The sequence below is a fragment of the Anoplolepis gracilipes genome, chromosome 1 (genome assembly GCF_047496725.1).
Source record: "Anoplolepis gracilipes chromosome 1, ASM4749672v1, whole genome shotgun sequence".
NCBI classification, from domain to species: Eukaryota; Metazoa; Arthropoda; class Insecta; order Hymenoptera; family Formicidae; genus Anoplolepis; species Anoplolepis gracilipes.
In genome coordinates, this window is record NC_132970.1 from 15,131,890 (window position 1) to 15,143,905 (window position 12,016).

The window sequence follows — 12,016 nt, forward strand, 5'->3', positions numbered from 1 at the left end:
AAATTACAATATAAAAAAATTAAAATGTATACAAAAATTCAAATTAACACAAGTAAAAAGTTTTAATTTAGCAGTTGTTATATAGCATGGACTACACTCAAATAACATACCACAAAGCTTGGCGAAATCGACGTTGCCGCGGTGGTTATTCCGTCTTCTTTAGATAAAACTTAAATACTTTATTGCTGAACGACAGGATAATTAAATGACTGTCTATTTGAAAAGCTACCTCTTGCAAGAAACGATACAAACTGCGTATAGCTAGTAGTATACGTCCACTTAGCAATGTCTAAATGTCAGTCATCAGAATTCGCAGATATCTTTTACGATAAAAGTTGCATTGAAATTTCGTGTTAGTCATTCTAACACGAGAGACTTTCAGCAAGATAGATAAAACATGCATGCAAATAAGAGGCGGCAAACTTTCCTTTATCTTTATCACTTCTTTCCGTCGATTGCAATCGATGTCATGCAAATGCAATTGATTTAAGATAGTAAAATAATGCAGATAGTAAAAAAAAATCTCGGTTTACTATAAATCTAACAAAAAGAAAAGATTAGAAAATCTCAATCTTTTATTTCCAATAATTTTTAATAAATCATAAAACGAAACATTATCAAAAATTGTTTATTGTCACATAAAATGATTTGATATAATAAATTTAAGGACTTAGAAATTTATTGTACAAAGAAACCAGCATCTATATAAACATTAAAATAGCGATAATAATTAACAATAAAAGTCATTTTATTACAAAAGTATCAAAATTATATATATTGTATGTTTATTAAATTTCGCGATGATTTTCAATCGGCCGTTTAATCAGCGTCGGTAACATCGTTAAACAGCACGAAATTTCAGTCATGAAATCTCAATTAATACGGTTATGCGTGTCCGATTATGCGATGCCGTTAACCCGATATCGTTCCATCCGGAATGACATTGCACCTGAATCGGCGCCATCGCGATCAAAATATTGAAAAATTCCGCAGGAGAAGAGAGACTAAACAAAGTCAGGAAGGTCGTTTGCACCTGCTCGACTGGCATCAACCCCTTGCATGCCGTGCAATTTTGCAGGTGCATTTCGAAGGCGAATTACGAATCAAGGTCACCTCAATAATTTATTTCCGTTCTTTATTTTTATAACATTATACAAGAAGCACAGTTTTTCATCAAAAATTGCCAAAATATATTATTTGTATTATCGTATATTTTTTATATATTTTTTTCTTTTTCAAAATAATTATTCAATTTTTATAAATTTTTTTCCGCATACGATTTCTTTATTTCGCACAAAATATCTCATTTGTACGCCTAAGTTATAATTTCAGTTGAATTTACATTGTGTAATAACGCTGACTAAACTTAAATGCGATTATCATGTTAGGTATCATAATATCGTGCCATTAATCAGCCCTCGATAATATTAGAGATATATTTGGTTTAATTAACCGCTTAATTGATTAATGTATTAATCAAGATAGAATTACATCGCCCACGAAACGCTGTATTGTAATACATGTCAAGCAATATTTACTTGTTTGTTTTCATCGGTTAATATCCATACCCAACTTAAACATTGATGAATGCAATAGTCATTCGCATAATGCGCGAATAATAATCATTGAGCCGTTACATAAGATTCCCGATGAAATTAAACACCTCATGGTCGAATGAAACAATGCATATGCAACTGTTAATTTCTGGATATAATATTCCTTCGCGAAGAAAAGACAGAGGCATTCGTACTGAATCTTAAGGATGTTTGCTTCTTTAATTTTTTTTAGCAAAGAGACGTAGATCGATCGATTGTTAAGGTCATGCGCGCCTACAATTTCTGTAGAATATCGAAATTAATCACTTTTCACGGCCAAGCATGTTAATTAGATGCACAAATATTTTCCTGCGCGACGATAGATAAACTTACGACCTGGAGGACGACTTGAAAAAGGTTTCAACTTTATTATCCTCTGCAAAAATGAATAACCATAATCATCGATCCAAAACAAAGTTGGCGGTGACATATCACGTCTGTTCTGCGCAAAGAAATTCTCCTTCGTTCTACCTTACCAAGAATATATCCAGCCATAGTTAAAGATCCGCGTGCATTCTTCGGTCACATGGATATTAAATAAAAAAGAAGTGAGATTCTCCTTTCCAAGAAATACGTCAAACTGACCTTCTTCGTCATTCGTAAATCAATCAATTTTATTGTTATTGCAAATCCTCAGACATGATAGATGTTTATATCAGTTCAGAAAATGTCAGCATTTAAATGCTTGTGAAACAAACTAAAATGAGATTAACATTTGTGTGTGTTTACTACCATTATTTAAAATACGTACTTCATTAAAACTTTCTCGCGATGCTAAAGCATATTTAATACTTGAGAGATGAAAGCAAAATTCTAATTGTTTCAATATCGAGTTAGAAAAATGATTTTATTCTGTGTATGGATTTATTATATAATTTTTTTTAATTTATATATATATATATATATATATATATATATATATATATATATAATTATAATATAAAAAATGTGTTTCACTAAAAAAAAAAATTGATACTCGGAGGAGCTACAAACAGATCGAGTCGCGCTGACCTTGGTCGGTGATCGGTAAATCGATCGATCATCCGATCTCGCATAATTATCGGTTATGGCAAGGACTAATTTGTAAGGAAAAGATCGCGACGGCCGATAAACAAGCCCGAGTCGACGCACGCGAACGCTCTTTTCAATACCGATTTTCAATTATTGCCACGGAAACCGCAAGTTTTTTCGACAGGGCAGCTTGTATTCTTCGCGTGCAAATAATATTTATCGATTGCAACCGGTAATGCGTCGTCGTGGCGGTGTGATGAGGCAATATAATTATACCGATAACTTATCGCGGATTAATTTGCACGCACTCCTTCGAGAGAGCCGGATGCAATGCACGCACGACTTTTGCTTCTCCGAACCTTAACACGGCAGCATCAATCGACGTCTCGATATCGGAACGAATCAATTTTTCAGTGGCCGTCCGCATAGTGTAATAGAGTTGTTGCGAGTAATTTGTCAACAAGAGGGATGTTAAAACTCTGTAGAGTTTTCCTCGCGTTCGGTTAGTGACATGTTGACACCGAATCGTTTTACACTGATTATGTCATTGACAAATTGCGCGATATAAACATGGAAAAACAACGTTAAATAAATATAACACGGAAGCGTTAAATAAAATTATTCCGCGCGAGTAAGAATTTTATCTTGCATATTTCGGTTTGTTTTTTTTTTTTTTTTTTACAAAATAGCTACGTTTCTAAAACTACGGACGCAAATAACATCCAGATTATATTGTGCCAAGCCATTGTGATAACGAAGAGAGTTCAGAAAATAATACGGTTACAATTCGTATAGTTTTTTATGAAGCAAATCATTATTAATGCATAGAGAATACCTCGTCCCGAGTCGAGAGTTCTTACGTACACGAAAAATATTTCCAATTATATTTGACCAATTCATTTCGCTCCGGTGCAGTTCGTGCATTGTACGACGTATATATTGATAAAATCGTGGAAATTGTACAAAAAAATAACGAAAAAACGCTTGCTTACAAATTAAGAACATTCGAAATTAGTATTAATTTATAAATAATGTTGAAGAAATAAATTACGATATAAAAAAACGCAAGATATAAAGTAAATAAATAAATAAATCGTAAGATGTGTTTATGAACTTGCTTAATTTCTATTTTAGCTCCGAGTAACGATATTAACGTTAATTACCGTATAGATAGGATATAGATAAGCGTATGTAATTACGGTTCGAGCCAAATTTCGATCAGGTAGATAACGCGAATACATATATAGCGCGCGTGTGATGGAAGCGTGCGTTCCCGTGATTTCTAAGCGGTCCCCGTCAGAAACGCGTGCGTCCGATGCCATGGTAACGACGCCGGCAATACGATAAATGTTCTATTACGCAGGCCCAATCCCTTTGCGACGTATAATATACACACCGGCCGAGGCGAAATTCAAGGGCTTTATTATGTAGCCCGTATACTGTCAACGAACGCGTACCTCTCACGTCAAACATATCCCGTTCCCTGTTTTTCTCGCGACTCTTTGAGCGATTCTTCGAAAAAAAAAGAAAAATAAAAGCGCTTAGGAAAATATTAAAATTATAGTTTTCTCTCAAATAAAGTTGCTCCGTAATTACTCTAATCCCCCAGCGGTCCGTATCAATGTAAAGCAGGTGAATTCAACTGTTTGAAAACTTTTAGTACTAAAGAGAGCTTCCGAATAAACTGTGGATGTATCCGACAGGAGGTAATATAACATTTGCGGAATATAATTATCACGCCTCGTTGCATTTGTTACAGTGCTTATTACAGAGCACTTATTAATATTTCACTCATGTTATACGATTATGCTGGGATTATTTCAAATCACTTGTAGAATATCACGGTTTAAGATTATTTTAATTTTATTGTGAGGATAAAGTGTGTAGATATACCGATCTCTCTCTTGTACGCGCGAAATTTTAGCGAAATCGACGATACGAGCAGCAACGCTTTGTCAGACATATCGCGAATGGAAGAGCAGGAAAAATAATTGTACAAAGGATAAATAAAAATCACCGTTCGCTTTTCGCGCAAAACGACCTCGAGATTTGCGACGCGAGCGTGAGCACGAATAGCAAAGAAGGGAGGGATGCAAGAAATCTGCATGCCCGGCGTTGCGCTCGAAACGTGATGTCCTTACAGAAACAACAATCGTTATCCTTGTCTGACATTGGAAATGGTGTTTGAGATAAAATTTGTTGATAAACACGCGCGTGCAACCTGTATTGTGGAATACAGAAGTATGTTTCGGCGCGGAAATTATAATTGATTATTAAATTTCGGTTTACTTCCACGAATACGATTTTAATATCGAAACACGTTTTCATATATCGATGTATCCGGCACAGATCGAGTTTGAATTGTCCTTTGTTCGCGACGTCGTGTCCATTTCCTTCAGTGACGCGGTATTCGTGCTTTCGTCATGAAGATTATGTCAATCTCGGTTAACGTGATATTCTGGACGGGTATATCGATATGACGTTTATAAACTATAATTATTATCGTTAAACTTCTCCGCTTACATGTTTGAAAATTATAGATAGTGTTTTCACAATGTTAATCCAATATCAGCAACGTTGTTACATTAAATTTGCAACAATTTGTATTCATACCTTATTAAAGTACTTTAATATACTACGTTTATTTCTCACTTTATTGAGAATAACATTAAAACTTCTTTAGAAGATTCTTAATATATTTTATGTGTGTACCCTGATATATTTTCTAAGTATTATAATTATTTTCTATTATAATTATGTTTATAATAATAGAGCGTGTAAAGTGGACTTAAAATTGTAAAGAGAATTTTATTTTAAATCTTGTAGCAAATCATAGATCATCTATAATAAAAAAGAGTTTTATAAAATTTGTAATATTAAAGACGATATCTATTCAAATTTTATAAAATATAATTCTTTGAGAATTTCTTGATTTTCTAAATGTTTTTGTTCAAAATTCTAGATAAAATCAGATAATTTTGCAATTTTTTAAAATAAGCATTTTAGAAATTTTACGTTTTCTAATAATTTTCATTCACATGAAAGAAAAATAGTCACTTTAAATGTTATATTTAAAAACAAAAGTACTGAACAGAATCGAATGATTTTCATAAGACAAACGTTTTTTTATTTTTGCATATTTTCATTTTTGACATTAAAAATTGCAATAAACAATGCATTTTGCAAATATAAAAACAAAGAGAAAAAACATATATTTATAAAACAATACATGATGATTCACGACTTGGCGGATTATTTACAAATACTTACAATATAAGAGAAAAATAATATAACAAAATATTTTTAAAAGATTCTCCGAATCCCAATAAAATTTTCTGGTTTTTCTCCACGAAAAAGAAATCCCGGAAAAATCCAGAGTTTCCCGGGGAGCAGACACGTATGGGGGTGATACGTGTTATGGCAGATATATACGTCGGCAAATTCGACACGACTCGCGAATTCACGGATTTCAATAGCGCGGTGCGCTCGTTAAAACTTTCGAAAAATTAAGCGTCGGTTGCACCGTGCGCGAAATTTTTCGTCGAGGGGCACCGGCCGACGGCCCTGGGGGCGCCAGGCCTTCCTCCCGCGCCCCGTTCTCCACTCTCAACCCCCCTTCCGCCTACCCTCTCCGGGCCGTCAAGGGCGACTCGCATCGTGGAAAGAACCCTCGCGCGACCATTGGCTCACGAGCTCGCATGCGCGTCGCTGGAAAGAGTATCCTATCGATCCGTCGCGCGACGACGACGACGCCGCTGCTCTCCTCCACCCTTTTCGCCCTCCTCGCCCTCTACCCCCGATTCGTGCGCCCTCGTTCCCTTTCGCATGACGGGGGCGCGCACCCGCGCACGCGAGATCCCCGATGATACGACGTGGACCGCAACTGCGCCGCCGTTGCCGACGGCCTTCGTCGACGCCGCCGTCACGACAAAGTGCGCCTCGTTTCCTGTGCTTAACCCTTAACCCATTAAAATCCACTGGTCGCTTCAATTGTTTTTTGCGTTTAGTATTTAATGAATTATACCGCGTCAAACTTAGCATTCTAAAAATCATTAAAGTTTAATTTATTAAAAGCGGTGTAAAGTTCTAATGTATATCTATGTACATATATTAAATATCTCTAATATAACGTTTCGCGTTATACGATATTCGTTATATAAAGTTAAAAAAAAATACATTGTTTATTACATGCAATAGAAGCATACAAATTTTTTTGTGTATCAATACATATATTATATAAAATATTTTTTATTTTAAAACAAAACAGAGAAAGATTTAACAGAATTTTGTTCATTATAATTTAAATTATGTAATCTTTTATATAATTTATCCATCATATAATCCGACGAAAAATAAACATCAAAATAAAATTTAAATATAAAAAAATTTGGAACTTTCAGTCGCTTGTTATACGGAAATTTACCGTGTTTACAAGGTAATGACATATCATAATTTTTTTTTACTGTTTTTACAGCAGTGTCGTATTTTACGGTCGTTTACTGTGTGTGTAAAGTTTCTTAATAATATTTTTAAAATTTCTCTATTTCAACATTTTGAGTGGGAGACAGAGATAAACACTTTTACCACTTTGGTCTGTTTTGTTGCACATGGAAATTATATCGATTGGAGGGGGAGGAGCGAAACTTGTTTAATGCGCGGCAAGTTTCGAAGCTTGTTTGTTCCGTCTTCAATGTAGGAAAGTAGAAAACGGGACAGCGACCTGCCACCAATTGCGTTTTAGAGCTTGGACATGTGAGAAGAGGCGACGCGCTCGATATCGTAATCCAGTTATATCATGCATTACAAACACGATACGTATATGTCGATATACGAAGAGCCTAACTGCGTGTTTTAAGTATCTCTAAAAATGCCATGCAAAATATGCTTCTTGCTATGCCATCGCACACGCGTGTTTCAATTTGTTCGTGAAATTCCATAATAAAGTTTTCAATATTCATTTCGCACGCATAATTTAAAAAATATATATATTATCTGTTGCATAATTTTTACCGCTTGAACTCGCACATGAAATGTATTTATCTTTTTTTATCGCTACGGTTTATTGCAATTGTTGAAGTTACTTTAATTGTGATAATTTTGAAATGTATTTAATGCTATACTATATCTCTCTCTCTCTCTCTCTTAAAAAAATACATTCATCTAAAAACTGGATTTTGTATGATAATCTCTTAAAACGTTTTAAAATGTGTGTGTTTGTGTGTGCGCTTAATTAGAATAAATAAAATTTTTTAGAATACGTTTTAGTAGAACATGTTCGTAAGAAATTAATTCTCAAGATATTTCAAAATCTAATTTTATTAAATATGTCGCACTTTAGTATCCTCGTTTCTCTTATTACAATTGTTTTCTTGCACAATTTAAAATGCGACGGAAAAAATTACGCAGCGAGTACACATAAAAATAGCGATAGGTTGAAAACAGTGTTATTTTGTGAAATAATTGAATGTACTATTCCTATTCAAAATTTTCAGGATTTTCAGCAAGAATTGATTCATACAGCTGCTGTAAGTGCAGCGTTAAGTGCACCTTCGACATGTCGGTTGCGTGAAGCAAGCGATAGGTATAGATTAGATAACCGAACCGGCTTGTCTCAAAACGTAATTGACAGATGCTAAAACTAGTGCACTTGTACAACGGCAATTTGCGGTAATACACGAGAACATATTATGAAAATAGTATATGATAATAATGTTAATATTCAGAGAGTGTTTTGTAATAAAAAGAATATAATAAAAGTATTAATCCGAGAAGTTCGACAATACAATGGTTGCGAAACTTTTTAACGCATTTAATGAGCGTGAGATTTTTTTTGACATTATCAAATTTGTTGTACGATCCAACGAATTGTAATAACATTTAAATAGTAATAAAATTACTGAGAATTGTAGACTTTAATTCGCTCTTTAAATTCGTAATTTGATTGTAAAGAAAACGCGAAACTGCGAAGTTTTGCGCTGAAAGATAAAGGAAAGAATCAAAGGACTCGTTTAGTTTAAAGGAAAGGCTGTCTCTCTTTCTCTCAAGACGAAGGATGAGTAGACCTACGAAGTTGGCAGATTGAATATTTAAAAGTCCCATGCTTCTTCCGCGTGGAAAATCGAACGCTGTTTCTCCATTAAGAGACGAAGTATATATATATATATATATATGCGAAGAAAAACAAGGAATAAGAAAGAAGAATGATTCCTTTTGCAAGACTCCCCCGCCATCTTCCTTTTATTTTCGCCCGAAGGTTAAATCTGTACCGTTGTTCCTTGATTGCCGATAATGGAAAATGCACCTCAACGCGCCAAACTTTCATTCGCTTCATGTGTTCCATAAAGTATGAAAACTGATGTTAATAGCGGAAGATGATAAAAAAAAATAAATAAATAGTCAAGACAATTTTTTGCGTAAAGCAGAATCAGGTAAATGCATATTGGATGATGCGTGGAAATTTCTTCATGTAGCAAAACCGTTGCATCATCGATTTTACGAATAACATAAATTTTATTTATTGCACATATCTGTGTCAGGTATATTTCTGTTCCCAATCCATTTATAGAGTCAGAATGCAAGCAAAGTAATTTTTGAGAACATTTGTTGGTTTATTAATTAATTTCTCTTCTCTAAATTCAATTAAAATTATTCAATAAAAATGCAACATTTACATTCGCTTCTTGCGAGTTAAAAAGATATTATTTAAATGGCTTTTCCATAACATAAAACACATAAGTAAAAAATTTAAAACATTATTTTCAAAAATAAAGAATTAAAATATTTCATCGAGACTTATTCAATTATTTACGTTTTGATCTGTGTCTAAGCGTCACGATGAGATTAAAATAGAATGAGGTTTAATCAAATCTATTGTGCGATAAATCAGACGATGAAGATGAAAAAAAGTCGCTCAAGAGATTAACTTAATTTTCTCGATAGAAAAGTCACCGTGCTTTAATGAAAGACTTAAACTTTTATCCCTTATTTATGGCATACTTTCATTCCAAAGTTGTAAATTATTGTCAGATTCCTGTATTTAACCGTTTCTTAGATTGTTTTAAAATAAATATTTAACAAAATATTTAAATACTTTCCATTTATATTTAACTTCTTTCGCAATATATTGGTAAGTGAAATTTTTTTTGAAATAACATCATAATAGAGTTTTTAATCGTTTGCTTGTACAGAGATACGTAAGAGTATTTGAATTAGTTAATTTTATCGGGAAATAATTCTACATGAAAATTTGCCTAACTCGTTAAGTTATTTAAGCATGATATTACTGTAATAAAACAGTTAATCTCGCAAAAAAACGAGTAATCAGCTGTTTTCCGCAAATATTCTCTCACTATTTCGAAAATATTACAAATGCAACATGATGATTCGTCACTGTCGTCCATTTCTGTAACGTTTCTGGGTCATTTTTTGTCGCGACGAATGATTCAAGCTTGTGACCGATGAAATATCCAAACGTGACGAGGAAACAAACATATCGCCTAAAGTGAATTTTGCGGAAAATGTGATCCGCATACGATTGATGTTTCCAGTTTCAATAAGATGGAAAGATTTCAATACACTCTCTATTCTCTCTATTCTCATACATCTGCCGTGGCAGAAACTAGATTGTGTCAACCATTGTTTCATCATGTCAAAATTTAAAATTCAAAATTATAAATATATTTGTTCCGATGTTAATTAATAGATACATGTCAGTTAATAAAATATCTGTGTTTTATTTCGAGAATTTCTATCTGTATATGACCAAAATGCGTGCAATAAGAATTTATTTATTTAAGTAATTAATTTTATAAGTCAAATTGTTACCGCGACGTTATTCGACGATATTTTTAAGAGCGTCAAGAATATTGCATAGTTATAGAGCATGATAGTGCGAGTATCGAAGCAAGGGGATTTCTTCGTCGAAAATAAGCTACGGGGATGAAGGGTAGACGAGGGTGTACACAAAGTACCAAGGGTGAATGGCTCCATGTAAAACAGTTCCACCCTCTTCATTCCTCTCACATAGGGTACTTTCCTCTTTCTTCTTCCATTGATCCATTCTCCGCATCGAAGCATTGTTTCCACACTCTTCTGCTTTTTTCTTCTCCCATCTTGCCTTCCGCGCAGGAAAGTCGAAAGCATCGTCATTTTTCAAAGTGTTAGACGTTCAGAATATATATATATATATATATATATATACACATATATATCGCAATCGTTCAAAATTTTGACCCGGCAGCGTTGTTCAAATATGTGTTTCTGAATAAAAGCTATTTTATTTGAAATATACGTGATAGCAATATTGCTGTTACACTATGTCTGATGGAATCGCGACATCGAGATTGCCATTGACGATGCTGAACCGCAATGAAAATTCACGCAATTTAGATAGATCGTTACCGCAGACATAGATTGCTGCGATTGTACATATGTATATATATATATATATATATATATATATATATATATAATCTATACATATAACAGTATTTGAATAGTACAGAGTAAATTGTATGTCCCTTCATATGTATACATACTTTCATATATATATGTGTGTGTATAATATTTTGTTTTTCATTTTCAAATTCGTTAAAAAAAAATTTAATAATATTAATTATCTGTTTTTTAAATTTAAATTAAAAAAAAAATCGAACGCTTTAGATATGCACATTCAAGTATTATGTACTGTCAAATTATTAAGCGCATCTTTCTGCGCACTTCATTTTTGTCTGGTATTTTCATTCAAGCTTTATTTATTTTAAAAACTCTGTGCATATTCGTTTCCCTCGAAAGCGTTACTTTACGGCTTACGTTATTGCACTCCACGCGACGATTACTTTTTAATACGCTGGCGTGATGTGACAGAGCTCAGCTCTCTTTCTCTTCGCGTTGCGGATTTAAAGTTCATGTCCGAACCAAAGCCGTGGCCTCTTCTCGCGAACAACGCACGGTTACTTTCATTTAACGAAAGTCGCCGCTCGCACGCAGCTCTCTCACAGTTACGATTACGGAGACGCTTTCTCATTTTGGCTAAATAAACAGCCGAGAGAACGCCGGGTTTGTCGCACACACCGCGCTTGTGCTTCTCTCGTTATTTTTTTCCCACCCATGGGCAACCGATACGAGACCTATCAATGCGTCCAGGGATGCATGGCAAAACCAAGCGATCTCGTTCATTAATACAAATGGCGGATCGCCGAGAGCGAGACGGGGTGTCCAGCAACGAGGATGCTACGGGAGAAGGGGGGGGGGGAGAAAAGAGAGAAAGAGAGAGCGAGAAAGAGAAAAAAAGAGAGGGTAGTTTGCTGCGGCAACGGTAGCAACGGCATGGTTGCGTTTTTCAACCATCGATCGCACGAACGGACGCTTCGTTTGTGTGTACATATGTGTGTGTGTGTGTGTGTGTGTGT